This window comes from Phascolarctos cinereus, unplaced genomic scaffold (genome assembly GCF_003287225.1).
Source record: "Phascolarctos cinereus isolate Bilbo 61053 unplaced genomic scaffold, phaCin_HiC Scaffold_5;HRSCAF=322, whole genome shotgun sequence".
NCBI classification, from domain to species: domain Eukaryota; kingdom Metazoa; phylum Chordata; class Mammalia; order Diprotodontia; family Phascolarctidae; genus Phascolarctos; species Phascolarctos cinereus.
Genome location: NW_027555958.1, coordinates 164,587,858 through 164,605,640, shown reverse-complemented (window position 1 = coordinate 164,605,640; position 17,783 = coordinate 164,587,858).

The following is a 17,783-nucleotide window of genomic DNA, read 5'->3' as shown; positions in this document are numbered from 1 at the left end:
GGCAAATGGGCACAAGAGAGCTGGCAGTCATGGTCCAGTTCAGCCTCTCACAACTACCTCCATAATCATTATCTAGGGAAGCAATTCCTCTGGAGAAGGGGCCAGCTATCCTCATCAATTGACAAACAACTGCTACACACAGGGCAGGTAAGCCAGCCTAACTGAGACAGCAAGGAACCCTGAGGAAGAAACAGGAGGCAGCATGTGGCAAGCAAGTCAAGCCACGATCTCTTTCTTCATCAGTATCTCCCATTAGACTCTGATGGAGGATGTCCCAGGACCCTGAACCCAAAAACCTTGAGAAGAGAAATGCATCTAGCCCACTGGCTATAGTGATCCTCCTGGGAAACAACTCTTGGAGAGATGCAGCCCAGCAACTACTTCTGCTGCTGTTACAAACACAGTTCCCGAACCCAGGGGTCAGAAAGTTATAGTCACCAAAATCCTATCTAACACCAGTCAGATCGACATCAGAAATTGATTTTGTCAGCAGAAATGATATTAAAGACAAAGGATCATAATCTGCCCTGCTGCTACACACTAAATACCATGAACCCTTTCCATCTCTTTTGCAGCTGAAACCTTCCATAAGTTGTGTCTCCCCCATTAGAAGATGAGCTCTTCATAACAGATATTGCCTGACTAATATTGTTGAACTGAACCTTTCTCAGCATTACAAGGATCTAAGACATCTACAGAGGCCTCGGGATGGAAAATGCTGTCCACATCCAAAGAAAGAACTATGGAAGTTGAATTACTATCACTTATTTTTGCCTTCTGTTGAGTTTTGTTTCATCCTTCTGATGGTTCCTCCTATTGGTTTTAATTTTTTACTTACAACTTCACTAATGTGAAAATATGTTTAATGGGTATGTAAATGTGAAGCCTATATCAGATTGTGTGCCGTCTTGGGGAGGGTGGGAGGGAGGAAGGGGGAGAAAAATGTTCAACTCAAAAGCATATGGAAGTGATTGTTGATAAATCAAAATAAATTAATAAAACTAAAAAAAAATAACAGATATTGCCATACTTTTCTCATTGTATCCTATATTCAGCACACAGTAAATATTTTTTAAAAAATTTTATTCATTCACTGTCGATCCCTACAGTTGTTAATGTACTCTCTCTTTCATGAAATTATTTTGTATTTCATTTTTCCCCCACCTCCCTCTCTCCCTCCCTCTCTCTCATATATAATATATATATATGCATATATATACACATATATATATACACATATATACATATATACATTCATAAACACATATATGCATATGCATATATATATGTGTGTGTGTTGTATCCTTCTTATATAAAGTAAGGTTTTTCAAATTCTAGAGCAGCAGAACCCATGAAAGGATGGAGTGAAACAATTATCCCATACAAGACAACTTAGAAGGTTGGCCGTAAAGGTCTGTTGCACCAGGATGAGAGAGAAGCACAGTCTAGTGCAGGATGCGCCCGTGCAGACTGGGCTCCAGCAAATCAGGAGCAGAACTCAGGGCAACTGAATCAGTGGCAGCAGTGGCAGTCTCCAGACCTCTTAGTCCACAGATGGTAAGTGACAATGGGTCAAAAGGAGAATTACAATCCCTTTGCTGGTACCAGGGGCAGCTGTATTGCCTACACTTGGATCTGGGTCACAGACTTGGGTCTTGGTCCTAGTGTGAGGAAGAACAATTGCACAACAAAGCTCATGGCCACAGGGGAGCAGGGACTCAGGTCACAATTCCAGAGTTGAAAAGGGTGCTTGTGGTTACTCACAAACCAGTGCATACTACAAGAGAGGAGTAAACACACCTTTCCCTGAATCATCTCACCTTGAAAAAGCCAAAAGCTTACAAGTCCCCAGAATTACCTCTGAAAACAGCTGAATAAAAAAACCCAAAGCTTGGGCCAGGGTCCCCTCCACTTGGAAAGCAAAGCCCTGTTTTAGCATAGAGCTAAGAGTCAAAAAATAGGCTGGAAAATGAGCAAACAACAGAAAAAATTCTGACCATAGGAAATTACTATGGTGACAAGGAAGATTAAAACACATTCAGAAGAAGACAACAAAGTCAAGGGGGCAGAGCCAAGATGGTGGAGTGAAAGCAGTGACTTCCTTGATCTCTCCTCCAAACCCCTCCAAATACTCATAAAAAATGACTCTAAACAAATTCTGAAGTATCAGAACCCACAAAAAGACAGAGTGAAACAAATTTACAGCCCAAGACAACCTGGATGATCGATCAGAAAGGTGTATTGCGCTGGGCTGGGAGCACAGCACAGCATGGCATGGGTGCACAGGCCACAGGAAACCTGGAGCAGGCCTCAGAGGACTGATTTGAGGGCAGCTGTGGAGGTTTCCAGACTCCTCAATCCACAAATGCCAAAGACAACTTAGAAGGTCAGTGGGAAAAGTCTGTTTCTGTTGGTGCTGAGAAAGGAAGGTGGGTCTTAGCTCCATTCCCCAAGAGCGTGGCCCTGGGGGGGGCAGCTGCTTCCCAAGCTTCCAGCCCACAGACTGAGGGGGAATCCAGTGGCTGATCAGAGAGGGATTGCAGGGATCTCTTTGTTAGTGCTGAGGCAGGAATTTCTTGCTTTGCCCGTGTTTGGATCTGGGCCACAGTTCTGGGCAGCGTGCTGGGGTGAAGGAGCAACTGGCTGGTGGAGCTTGTAGTGGCTGTGGAGAGAAGACCCTCCTCACAGTTACAGGACAGAAAGGAGTACTTGTAGTCACAGGCCAGGAAAGGAATAAACACCTTGCCCCTTATCATACCACCTTGGAAAAACTGAAAATTTACAGGTCCCTACAAGTATCTCTGAAAACAGCTGCACAAACCTCCGAAGCTTGGGACAGTACACTCTCCACATTGGAAGCAGACTCTTACCTTAACAAAGAGTTTAAAACTCAAGTAACTGGCCGGGATCATGAGCAAGCAGCACAAAAAGAGTCAGACTATATTATCTTACTTTGGTGAAAAAGAAGATCAAAATATACAACCAGAAGAAGACAACAAAGTCAAAGCTCCTACATCCAAAGCCTCCAAGGAAAATATGAATCAGTCCCAGGCCTTGGAAGAGCTCAGAAGGGATTTTGAGAAGCAAGTAAAAGAAGTAGAGGAAAAATTGGGAAGCGAAATGAGAGTGATGCAAGAAAATCATAAAAAGCAAGTCAACAGCTTGCTAAAGGAGACAAAAAAAAAATACTAAAGAAAATAACACCTTAAAAAATAGCCTAACCCAAATGGCAAAAGAGGTCCAAAAAGCCAATGAGGAGAAAAATGCCCTAAAAAGAAAAATTGGCCAAATGGAAAAGGAAGTCCAAAAGATTACTGAAGAAAATACTTCCTTAAAAATTAGAATAGAGCAATTGGAAGACAGTGACTTTATGAGAAATCAAGACACTGTAAAACAAATCCAAAAGAATGAAAAATTAGAAAACAATGTGAAATATCTCATTGGAAAAACAACTGACCTGGAAAATAGATCGAGGAGAGAGAATTTAAAAATTATTGGACTATCTGAAAGCCATGATCAAAAAAAGAGCCTAGACATCATCTTTCAAGAAATTATCAAGGAAAACTGCCCTGATATAGCAGAACCAGAGGGCAAAATAGAAATTGAAAGAATCCACAGATCTCCTCCTGAAAGAGATCCCCAAAGGAAAACTCCTAGGAATATTGTAGCCAAATTCCAGAGTTCCCAGGTCATGGAGAAAATATTACAAGGTGCCAGAAGGAAACAATTCAAGTACTGTGGAAACACAATCAGGATAACACAAGAGTTAGCAGCTTCTACATTAAAGGACCAGGGCATGGAATATAATATTCCGAGGGCAAAGGAGGTAGGATTACAACCAAGAATCACCTACCCAGCAAAACTGAGTATAATCCTTCAGGGGAAAAAATGGTCATTCAGTGAAATAGAGGACTTTCAAACATTCCTGATGAAAAGACCAGAGCTGAATAGCAAATTTGACTTTCAAATACAGGACTCAAGTGGAACATGAAGAGGTAAACAGGCCATGGAAGAGCTCTAAAAGGATTTTAAAAATCAAGAGAGGTAGAGGAAAAACTAGGAAAAGAAATGAGAGTGATGCAAAAAAAAATCACGAAAAAAGAGTCAACAGCTTTGTAAAGGAGGCACACAAAAATATACTGAGAAAAAAATACCTTAAAAACAAAAGAGGCCAAATGGTAAAAGAAGTACAAAAATCCAGTGAAAAGAAGATCCTGCCTTGAAAAGCAGAATTGACCAAATAGAAAAAAAAGATATACAAAAATTTGCCAAAGAGAAGAATTTCCTAAAAACTAGAATTGGCCAAATGGAAAAGGAGGGACAAAAGCACACCAAAGAAAATAATTCCTTCAAAGTTAGAATTGGGCAAGTGCAAGATAATGACTTTATGAGCCATTGAGAAACAACCAGACAAAATAAAAAGATGGAAAAACAGAAAACCATATGAAATATCTCATTGGAAAAATAACTGACCTGGAAAAAAGATCCAGGAGAGATAATTTAAGAATTAATGGACTACCTGAAAGTCATGCTCAAAAAAAGAAAAAAGACCCTCGACATCATCTTTCAAGAAATTATAAAGGAAAACTGCCCTGATATTCTAAAACCAGAGGTAAAATAGAAATTTTAAAAATCCACCAATCACCTCCTGAAAGAAATCCCAAAATGAAAACTCCCGGGAATATTAAAGCCAAATTCCAGACTTCCCAGATCAAGGAGAAAATACTGCAAGCAGTCGAAAAGGAATAATTCAAATATTGAGGAGCCACAGTCAGGATAACACAAGATTAGCAGCTTCTGTATTAAAGGCTCAGAGGGCTTTGAATATGATATTTTGAAGTGCTAAAGAGCTAGGACTACAACCAAGAATCACCTACCCAGAAAAACTGAATATAATCTTTCAGGGGGAAAATGGGCATTCAATGAAATAGAAGACTTCCAAGCATTCCTGATGAAAAGATCAGAGCTGAATAGAAAATCTGACTTTCGAAAGAAGCATAAAAAGGTAAACAGCAAAGACAAACCATAAGGGATTCAATAAGGTTACACTGTTTATATCCTACATGGTAAAATTATATTTATAACTCCTAAAAATTCTTCGTTATTAAGGCAGTTAGAGGGAGTATACATAGAAAGCAGAGGTGTGAGTTGAATATGATGGTTTGATTATCTAAAAAAGTTAAATTAAGAGATGAGAAAGAAGAAGGGAGAAGGAAAGGGAGAAGTAGAATGGAATAAATTATCTGATATAAAAGAGGCCTGAAAGAGATTTTACAGTGGAGGGGGAAATGGGGGAAGTAGATAGGGGAGAACATGAACCTTACTCTCACTGGAATTATCTCAAAGAGGGAATAATATACACACTCAGGTATAGAAATCTATTTTACCATACAGGCAAGTAAAAAGGGAAGGGGTAAGAAAATGGTGGGGGAGGAGGGCACTGACAGAAAGGAGGGCAGTTTGAGGGAGGTAAAAGTCAGAAGCAAAATACTTTTGAGAATGGACAAGGTAAAAGGAGAGAGAGAGAGAGAGGGAGGGAGAGAGAGAGAAAGAGAGAGAGAGGGAGGGAGGAGAGAGAGAGAGAGAGAGAGAGAGAGAGAGAGAGAGAGAGAGAGAGAGAGAGAGAGGGAGGGAGGGAGGGAGAGAGAGAGAGAGAGAGATGAACAGGGAGAAAAATAAAATAAGATGGAAGGAAATACATAGTTGACAATCATGACCGTGAAAAAAATTACAGTGAATTCCTCTGATAGACTTCATTTCTCAAACATATAGAAAGCAGAGTCAAATTTACAGAAATAAGAGCCATTCCTCACTTGAAAAATGGTCGATCAGGTCTGACCAGGATAGAAAATTTTCAGACGAAATTATCAAAGTTATTTATAATCATATAAAAATGCTCTATATCACTATTGATGAGAGAAATGCAAATTAAAACAACTCTGAGCTACTACCTCACACCTTTCAGATTGGCTAATATGACAGAAAAGAAAAGTGACAAATGTTGGATGGGAAGTGGTAATATTAAAACACTAAGGTACTATTGGTGAAGTTCTATACTGATTAAACCATTCTGGAAAGCAATTTGGAACCACGCCCAAAGCGCTATAAAACCATGCATACACTTTGATCCAGCAATACCACTACTAGGTCAGGCTCCCAAAGAGATTTTAAAAGGAAAGAAAAGAAAAGCACCTATGGATACAAAAATATTTATAGCAGATCTTTTAGTGGCAGCAAAAAATTCGACACTGAGGAGATGTCCATCAATTGGGGAATGGATGAACAAGTTAGTGTGATTGTGATAGAATATTATAATGCTTTAAGAAATGATGAGCTCTTAGAAAAACATGGAAAGACTTACACAAACTGACACAAAATGAAATGAGCAGAACCAGGAGAACGTTATACACAGGAAGAGCAATATTGTATCATGATCTACTATGGATAACTTAGCTATTCCCAGTGATACAATGATGAAAGACAATTCTATAGGACTTATGATGAAAAATGCTATCCATCCCCAGAGAAAGAACTGGTGGAGCTTGAATGCATATCAAAGACACTTTTTTCTTTACTTTCTTTGTTTTTTCTTGGGTTTTTTTGTCTGTGTTTTCTTTCACAGAATGACTTACATGGAAATGTGTTTTGCATGACTACATATGTATAACCTATTTCAAATTACTTGCCTTCTCAATGAGGCAGAGAGGAGAGAGAGGGAGAGAATTTGAATCTCAAAATTGGGGGAAAAGAATGTTTAAATTGTTTTTATATGTAATTGGGAAAAATAAAATATGAAATAAGATTAAAAATTAAAAGATTTCTGAGGGAAAGGACAATTTTTGTCTTTGTATGCCTGGGATCTAATTAAATGGGGTGAGTATGATAGGCACGTAATAAACATTCGAATTAAATTTAATTAAACATGGTAAGTAGACAGTGGAAAACAACAAATGAGTAAGTTAAGGTGGTAAGATGCATAGGTAGGCAGTTATATAGGGCATACCTAAGCATACCTTAATAATGTCTCTGAAAAACTTTATATTTTGTGTCTCATTTTTAAGTTTTCATTTTCAATTAAAATTTGTTAAATTTTAAAATTATTTTGATATTTTTAATTTTCTTTTGTTCAACGAATTAAAAATCATGCCTTATATAATTGATTATTTAATAAATGCTTGCAAAAAAATTCCTTGACTATATACTCAAACAAAATCATGGGATCATAGATCTAGAATTAGAAGGGACCTTTGAGGCCATCTAAGTCCAAATCTCTCATTTCATTTATTTATTTATTTATTTAGTTTTTAGGCAATTGGGGTTAAGTAACTTGCCCAGGGTCACACAGCTAGTAAGTGTCAAGTGTTTGGTCTGAGGCTGGATTTAAACTCAGGTACTCCTGACTTCAAGGCCAGTGCTCTATCCACTGTGCCACTTAGCTGCCGCTAAACCTCTCATTTTAAAAGGTGAGGAACTGGGACCAAGAGAGATACAGTGACTTGCCTAGGGTCACATACCTAATAAGTGTATGAATGCAAACCGAGCTTTTCCTGATTTCACACCTAGAACACCGTATAGCTTCAATACACTATCCTTGCCCGTGCTAAGAAGTAAATTATAGATACTTAGGAGGCAGCATCAAATAAAGATCTACCAGTTGTAAAGTAATGAAAAGCAGGGACTTTTTGTAGAAGACACAGACCCTACCTTCAAGGAGCTCCCAATTTCTTTATGATATTGCCTATCAATACATTGCTCCTTATCCTTAGTCCTGAAATATCCTTTAACAAATCACATTTTTTTTTGTAGCTTTGCCTCCTCAATACTAGGATTACCTCTTGACATACTGCATGACTTGTGTCACCAAATTTAACATTATAATATTGGAATATGTCCTTAGAAAAAGGATGCTTACATCTGTTTGGAATAATAATGATCTTTTTGTATCATACATGGTTTACTTATAGTGGAGTAGTCAGTCTCATTTTCATTCCACAGGACATGAATATAAATTATGCAGACTTCTGAAATAAAGATTACCACCGAGGAACTGTTGATATCATAGTGGTATTTGAGGAGACCATTATGTTAGATTTCACCACCTGCTTTTCATGTATGGGATGCAAGAAGGATGGGGAATCTTGAAAGAAAATTATTTTTTGTGAACTGCTCCTAAGTATGTGGGACAACCTCAGCCAATTAGAGGCTATTCATTAAGGCCAAAATGTGTTGCCTGGGTAGCAGATTAATAATGGCACAGACCTCTTTAGGTTTCATGACATGGCCTATTCACTGGCAAACATATTAGATTTGACAGTCTGTATCCTATTAAGTGTATTCATTAGAAAGAAATAACTGTAATTTCCAAAGTCTTGATGATTAAATGTTGCAAAATTCACCAAAATTCTCCAGTGAAATCCATAGTTTACTTCTATACCTGAAACACAAGGCTTCATTCAAAATCCAGCAAGCAGAAGTCATTCAGAAAGATCTTGTGTCCATAGAGCTAACAAGTAATGTTTTGAATTTGAAATATCTGTCACACAGCTACTGGTTTATCACTAAGTAGTAACAGCTACTCTTATAAGTTCTTGCCTTGTAATTCACCTTTATGTTTCTTACCCTGTACTCCCAAAATGGAGGTGATAGTAAAACAGTTTTTGCTTCACTGATATTTATTCTTTCTCTCTTTTTTCTTTTATCTGTAATATTTTCAAATGGTCTATGCCACTAGTAATACTAATTACTAACATTTATATTGGGCAGTTAGTTGGCATAGTGGATAGAGTGTCAAGCCTTAAGTCAGGAAGACTCATCTTCCTGAGTTCAAGTCTGGCCTTAGACACTGACTAGCTGGACAAATCTCTTAATCCTATTTGCCTCAGTTGCCTCATCTGCAAAATGAACTGGAGAAGGAAATGGCAAACCATTCTAGTATCTTTGCCAAAAAAAACTCCAAATGGAGTCACAAAGAATCAGATATGAATAAAATGACTGAACAACAACAACAAATGTTTATATTGAGCTTTAAGGCTTACAAAGTACTCTAAAATGTGTTATCTCATTTGAACCTCTAAACAGGATTAGAAAAGTGAGGCTGAAAGAGGTTACAGACTTGTCCAGGATCACATAGCTGGTAAATGTCTAAGTCAGGTCTTTCTCTTTTTTTTTCACTTTTTTATTAATTTATTTTGCTTTATCAACAATCACTTCCATAAGCTTTTGAGTTTTAATTTTTTCTCCCCCTCCCTCCCCAAGACAGCGCTCAATCTGATATAGGCTATACATACACATTCCTATTAAAAAATATTTTCACATTAGTGGTCATCAGGTCTTTCCAATGCTGTCCAATACTCCATTCCCTGACTCTCAGGAAAAGGCAATATGAGCTATGAATTATAGTAATCAACTATTCAATATATCTTTATTGAGCATTTATTATGTGGAGTGAGCCATCCTAGGCACTGGAGCAAACAAAGAAGCATTAAGCACAGTATTCACCCTCAAGATGCTAACAGTTTAATTTGAGAGATAAACTATAGCTACATAAAATAGAACGAACAAGAGTAGGTATGAGAAGCAACATGGAAAGAACACTGAATTTGAAGTGACGAGATCTGAATCCAGGCTCTGACATTTTGTTGTCATCATGGAAAAATCACCTCACCTTTCTAAGCCTTAGTTTTTATTCATCTGTAAAATGAGGATGAAACTATTTTCAACACCTACCTCCCAGGGTTGTTGAAAGTGAGCTTAAAGCCCTGTATAAATGTGAGTTATTATTATATGTTAAATGATGTAGCTATTCAAAGGATAGAGATTGTGGGTTGGGATTGGAGTTTTCAAGGGAAAAAAAGTGCAGGGAAACCATAGTTTTTAATTTCAGTGATAAACATCCAGATTAATAACAATAACGATAACAGATGAAAATTCTAAAGCACCTTAAAATTAACAAGACAATTCTCTCATAGCAACCTTATATAAATATTATCATTCTCATTATACAAATGAGTAAAATGAAGCTTAAAAGGCATATTATGGGAATATATGTATGTATGTGTGTGTGTGTGTGTGTGTGTGACTTGCCCAGGGTCACACAGTTAGTAAGTGTTATGTGTCTGAGGCTGGATTTGAACTCGGCTCCTCCTGAATCCAGGGCTGGTGTTTTATCCACTGTACCACCTAGCTGCCCCTGGGAACATATATTTTAGACCAACATACAATGTACAGAAAAGATGAAAGAGAGTTCAATAGAGCCCACGCATTCAGGACTTCTCTCTCTTCTTCCTTTCCTGATCCTATGCCGCATATCATTTCTTCCTAAAACACAAAGTACATGTGGTAGAATTTACTTACTGGTGTTAGAAACACCCTGCCTTTTTATGGGACCTGTGAACTCAGGGTAGGAATGCCTGTGGGAGAAAATTTTTCTGCAAATTAAATTTTGCACCTGTTCTACAAATTACAGTCTTACAGAGTTGCCTTAGAAATTAAAAGATTGGTTCAGTATCACACAGCAAATAAGTGGCCAGAGTTAGACTTTGAATCCAGACCTGCACCTTCTTACCATGATTCAGTTATTGAAGAAGAATGTTGTTCATCCTTCATTCCTGAAGAGGACCAATGATATCATGAGGTTGATATCTTGACTTGCAAGTGGATTAGATTTAGGTGAGGCAGAACTGCACAAAGCCTCACTTTCTCTCCTCCACAGTCAGCAGAGTTCATTGGCAAAACAAGAGTCAAGATGATTGGTGATGGCCCCTGTTGAAGAAGAAGGGGAAAAAAGGCAATTGCAGCTATTGTATTAACAATTTAAGGCACTACAAAATGAAATGACAGACTTAGACCCAAATGGCAGAAGTAGAAATAGAGCTCAGGGATCCCAACCAATAGTTGATGGAAAAAAAAAAACTTTTCCCCATCTAATTTGTGTTTGGGACAAAGTCAGATGACACATTCACATATATGCTCTGCCTTACATAGATCTCCTTTATTTCCCATTTTCAAGCAGAAGCAAGATACATTTTAACTTCTGACTCTTCTTCCTTCCATTTCCTGTAAGAGTTTTTGGTGTTTTTAATGTGACCTTTTTTTTTTTTTTACCAAGTTGAAATTGGAAAGGCTTCCACCTGGCAATGATCCAGTCTAATTCAGTTCTAATATTTGGACCACACTAGTTCTGCCATAGGTGTTCTTACTCCCTATTCAACAGGTTCTGGATATGATGTCCTTTTCTAAAAAAGAAAAAAAAACTAGAAGCATCCTGTATAATGGCAGTGCTTCATTTTCATGCAGAACACATAGTTTCAAGTGTTCCCAACACTCACCCCAGTCCCTTTCACACTGAAAACAGACATAGGGCCAATCTAAATGTAATTTTTTTTCTAGTACACCAATCTTGCAGCTGACATCTTTTCAAACAATTAAGCATTCAAGAAAGTTTAACAAATGTGAAGCTCAATGGTGAGCCACTCCCTACTGATAATTTGTTCACTCCAGCCAATAAGTATGAATTAAGTGCTTACTGTATGCGAGGTACTAAGCTAGGTGACTTAACATCTACAAATCACATCAATTTCCATAAACTACAAAAAAATAAAAATTTATAAAGGGTCCAAGTGAATCATTATTCAATTAGAGAAGCACCTAACCACCCAGCCTGGCTATTAAATTTATTACTGTTTGTCTCGAATGGGAAAGAAAAAGTAGAGTAGATGAGAAACAAAAAATGTCCTTGGAAATATGAACAATTTTGTTATACAATTTTTATCCTTTGAAAATGTTCTATTCCTGTTCTAAAAGAATATGTAAAAACAATGAAAGATTCTCCAGCAGTTTTTTTTTTAATGTGAAGGACCAAATGGACATGTTTAAAATAAAGAGTTTGATTCTCCCTTTTGGCTCAGAAGGATACATCAGGCCCACCCTCCAAAGAACAGCAGAGCCACTTCTACCGCCCATTGTAGCTGAGCAACAGGATGGCAAAATCCTGTCAAAATTATCCTCTGTATGGCCAAAATGCTTCCAGACAATATAACAGAAATGTTGTACCCAGTCACAACCTAGTCCCATATTGGGTCAAACATTTCTAGTAGGTTGGGAACCCAGCCACAACCTAGACCCACACTGGATTAAGTATTCTAAGTAGGATAAGGAACTTAAGAAACACATAGATGGCTTCCTCATGTTTCTGGCCTCTCTCCTGAGTTCTAGTCCCACATGTCCAGTGGTTCTATGGTCATCACTAACTGGTTATTCCTCTTTAACTCCTCATTCACATGTGTAAAATTAAACTGGTATCCTTCTCTCAAAACTAGCTTCTCTGCTGGACTTTGCAATTTAGTTCAAGGATATCATCCTTTCACAAGTCACTTAGACACAACGTTTTATAATCACGTTAGATTACTTCTTTTTCTATTGAAATTTTCTTCATAATTTCTCTCAATCTCTTCCTTTCTATTTCCATAGCCACCACCAGGTCATCATCACATCATACAATAATTATTTCGTAATTAGCATCTCTGCCTCTGGTCTCTTCTCTCTCCAATCCAGCTTAAACACCACTGAAAGATTAACCCTCTGTGGAGGATTAATGGGAGAACAAGAATGAGATGGCATGGACAGGTTGCAATCTATATCATTGAAGGGAATACCCACATTGATAAGATCAATTATCTACAGAAGATCGGACATAAATACTTAAAGTTATGGTCTTGCCATGTTTCTTTATGTCCCAGGTATCTAACAAATCACTGCATACATTATGACACCAATGTGTATTGGTCATGATAGTGCTGGTGGCTTTAAAAAACTGTTCTCTCCCAAGATACATGTTGGGTATAAGTAGGCAGCAACCCATTCCCTAGATCAGAGGTATTGTGCGTGTTCCCAAGTACAGCCTGAAGAAGATTAAAATGAAATTGGGAAATAATTTAACAAAATAAATAAAAACATAGTACAAAATAGATAGTGTTAATTTGTGGTTTTCTGAGTCAATATGATGCCCACATGGACTTGTTTCTATTTGAGTTTGACCCCACTTATCCTAGATGACATTAAAGATATTAATGTCCAAAAAAGTCATAGACTAAACCTAACAGGTGAACAACCCAAGTGGTACCTTGGCAACCACAAAAGTGGAAAGAAAATTGGAGTCAGAGGACCTAGTTCAATCCTATTTCTCACACTTACCACCTTTGTTACTTGAGACAACTCATTTAACCTCCCCTGGTCTCAACTTTCTCATCTATAAAATGAAAGAACTGTGTTAGATGGCCTATGAGGCCCTTTCCAACTTCAAATTTATGATCTTATGATCCTACAAAATAGTAAGAGAAATGCTTCCTGGACATTGGATGAATTTTCTATGAAAGATTTTATGAGAGGCCATGGGCAAGAATCACACAGGAGACAAAAGCTAGAGGGATCACAATCAGTGGAATGAATACCAACTGCCAGGAGATGACATACCCACCAAAGTACAAAATTATCCTGGGGTAGAAGGTTAATATTGTGAAAAACCCCAAATAATGTGATGCAAAATTAACCACAGCATCCATGTCAAAATTAGCAGATGAAACACACACACACATACAGAGAGAGAGAAAGAGAGAGAGAGAATCAGAGTCATGTGGAGAATACTTTGCCATTCAGGGTTCCTTTTCCACTTCTATCACATGTAACATGCAATCTTGAATGATATACTCAAGATCATAATCCTGGCACGAACATTGATTCTAACTGTGTTGATGAGCAAGACCCTAAGTTCATGGATAATGTATTTTTAGCTTCTCTTTTCCTATGTTTGTCAATTTGTCTTACATATATGTATATGTATAACATTTCCTTCATCCAAAAGAGGTGTAGATAATTATGTTTAAGAAGTGCTGAAACAGTGAAAAACCCAAGCTAAAAGGCTCATTGCTAAAATCAGGAAGATATTCCTAGGGCTGGGAATTTGTTTTCTTTTTTTTTTCCTACTTGATTTGGCCCTAAGTTTACAAAACTGATAAATTTAGAGTTCTGGTGGGTTTTAAGCTAAGTCTAAATCACTATGCTTCCCTTAAGTCTCCTATACAGATTATCAATAGAAGACTTTATAGACTATTATTCCTGCCAACACATACAAAGATTTTATCTTTTTTAATCAGTTTTTAAATTCTGTAGGTAACAATTTATTTGTTTTTCATAGAACACTTACAGGGCTCTAATGGCATTAGATAACCAGCATTCAATAGGTGGGTTGGCACTTGATGGCACTGGTCTCAGAAGTATTCAATGAGCATAATGTTGAATGCTTTTTAAAATTGTACTTGCTAGAATGGCTGTGGGTATAAGTTGCTCTGCACAAAAGGGTGACAAATAACAATGAAAGACACCAGAGTGCTCTCATGTGTAGCTTGGATCAGAAGGAGAAAAGAGATTATTACAGCTGAACTTTTCACATGGAATCCTCTGGACCTTCCTTCAGTCTACAACCTACCCTCTTTCCCCACATCTTCTCCCTTCTGCTATAGAATTCTTACAAAACCCTGCACACATGCAGAAAAACACACACAGTATCTATTGGTTCCATCAACAATGACCTTTAGAATTTTCAAGGACATAAGATCCCTTTTGTGAGGTGTAAACATATTTGTTCTCAGACCGTTAAAGAGCCAAATTGCTATTAGTTTTATCATTTTCTTCCTTAGGAACCATCATCTCGCAAATAGTTCTTCTTGGGAAAAGAGAAGAAGCACAAGTTTCTAGTTAAAAACGACCAATGCTGACGGCCTTTTCAGCGACTGATATTTCTATTATCCTTTTAATTAACATTTTAATCCTTTAAAAATCATTTAATCCTGAGGAAGAATGTTAATGTGCCAAAATCACTGCTAAGAAAAGTGTCAAAGAAAATAATAGCAGAAATTAATGATTTCATGATCTATCAGGTTTTCAAAGTGTTCTATTGTTTAAAAAGCCCTCCATTACTCATTATAGAGAGAAAGAATCTTTAAGGGAAAAGGGAACGTGTGTCCCAAATTACTGAACATTTATTCATTTGGTAAAGTCCAGGTTGTGTGTGTATGTGTGTGTGTGTGTGTGTGTGTGTGTGTGTCCCTGTCTGAAACACTTGCTAATTGGCTGGCTAAGTATCTTTTGTGTTAAGCAGCTCTGGGAGTAAAACTAGGTGTCCTCCTACTCCTGCTGAGGCTGCTCCTCCTTCCCCCTTCTGTTTTTCTGAATACTCTGCAGCCTCAAAGGCCTTTCTCCATGTATATCTGCATTCCATGCCCTTTGAAAACCTAGGTCTCAGCTTTAGGGGCTCACTGTTCATTGATCTTCGTGGCAAGACTCGAGGCACTGATGCCAGTGGCTGTAACTGCTAGGTCTTGGCTCAGAGCATCTTTGGTAGGCCTCTCATTTAAACAGTTAGAAGCATCCTATGAAAAGGCTGTAACTCATAATAGGGTAAATAACTGTGTGCATAATTGTGAAAACACTTCAGTAAGAGGAAGCTGGCTATTCCATACTCTGTTTTTTAGATCTTTCAAAACACACACACACACACACAGTTCTTTCATTCTCAATCAAGCTGTTACTTTATGACAAGCATTTGCATTATTACGAGGTGAGCCTTAAACTCAGAAAGTTTAGCTTTGCAGTTATAATATGCCATTGTTGGTTACAGAATGAGGAGCAAACTCGTTGACGAATGAAAATAGATATAACAGTTTTGAACCTCTCCACTAGAATTGTACTGAATAATACCAATGGTAGCACTTTGACTTTTAAAAGAGAATTCTGTAATTAGGCTTTGGATACACATGTTAATAAGTGAGCTGGATGACTCATAAGCAAGCAGCTACATCTTCCCACAAAAAAGCCCCCATCATTTCCTTCAGGGAATCGTGCATTGAGAAATGTTTCCCTTCATTAAATTCTACTCATTCTGTTAGCTTTTATCATCTTCAAAATCTGGGGGAGAAAAGAAAATTATTCTGTGGAATAATACCAGCAAACTCTCTCCCTCCCTCTCAAAACCTAAAAACTGAGAGTATGTTTTCAACTATTTTCTTTAACCTAAAAATGCCCTTTGTTGTGACAATATGGGGTCCTGAGCACAGGCAGTGGGGAAGGACTCTGCTGCGTATAAATGAAGCCCCAAGTGGCAGGCTGGATGAGGTTTGATGTCCGTGGGCTGCAAGAAAAAGCAGGAGGGTCTCTGTAAGGAATGATAGGAGAGCTCCAAGGTTTGTGACAGTATCTTCCCACCCCAACCTCCTAACACCTTAATGTGGAGAAGAAAGGAAGAGGGCACGAAGTAGGAAATATTTACTCTAAACTCATTTTGCAAAGCTTGATTTTCCAAGAGTTGAGGGCTGTTTTCAGTATTTCCCATTCTCCACTGTGGAATAATTTTTTTACTCTCATACATCCACTATCCCAGCTATGAGATGTTTGAGAGTTGGTTAGGTGAGTGTTTAACAATATATGTATACATCTATGTGTGTGTGTGTGTGTGTGTGTGTATACATGTATGTACATGTATAATATGTTTGTATATTTGCAGTCACAGGAAAAAGTTTAAATTATTTAAAGGTTTGTTTTTTCTTAATCTGACTTACTCAGCTACCATTATCTAAAAAAGAAATTGGCCTTTGTAGTACCCAGGTTGGTCTCATTTTTAAGAGAATAGTTTTGTTTGTATATTAGCATTTTAATCACTCTGAAACCTAATCATACCCAACAGCTCTGCTCATAAAACAATTCCTGTTTGAGAACTGGCACGATCCTGGGAAAGGATTTTTTGTTTGTTTGTTTCTTTGTGTTTTGTTTTCCTTTCTAATTTTCTTCTATACCTCTTGATATCCTTTTGATACTTTTTCCTCAGTGGTGAGCTCCTAAGTTCTATGAACCAACTAAATTCAGCAGGGTGGAGCAGTAATGGGGGCAGAATTCTGTCCCAGAACAGGTCTTTGGGGAGCACCCCTACCAGCCTCACGTTTTATTCTTGTGCTCCATGTACAGTGGGGGGAAGAAAACTGAGGAGTCTGAATGCTGAAAGAACTCTCCTTTGTGCTGCTATCTCTCCTGATGTGTTCCTGTAAAGAGGACAGGCACTGAGACCAAACACAAAAATCAAAATGGATTTTACTACGCCGCCAGTAAACAGCATGGCACAAAAGTCCATTGTGCTATGAGATAACTGCAAAGATGAATGGAATTGGCTGTCATTGAGGTGATTGTTGGGCCGTCACCATTGGCTCACAGACTCGGCCTGAATTCCTTTATGGTTCATCAGGGCCTGTTGGTACCACAGAAAGTGTCGTGATCCTTTTTTTCACTAGGGCCAGATGGTGTCCTTTTGGAGGCCTTACTAATGCCCAGTTTTCCACATGTAAAACTCCTGGGAAAATGACCTAACTCACAGCTGCTTAGTGAGGCTTGAGCAGATCTTTAGAAAGACTTCTGTCAGGAACAAGGAGATTGTACCACTCTCTGGGGACGGGGGGGGGGAGGCTGTTGCCAGAAATGTATCAATTACAAACTATTTTTTAAACTTCGGTAATAATTTGAATGGTGATATCCACAATATAAGTTTTAATAGTCAGGCGCTGAAAGGGTAACTCACAAAAGCAGCTAATTGCCAGGGATGATTATTCTTCTCTGAGCAGAAGTTTTACCTTCATTGAGAGCAGATGGCGTGAATGAGAACAGAGAATGTGGTCCAGAAGGGTCGGGAAAGGACAAAAAGTGAAAGATTCCCTAGATAGCTTGCAAGAAGCCTGGGGAGAGGG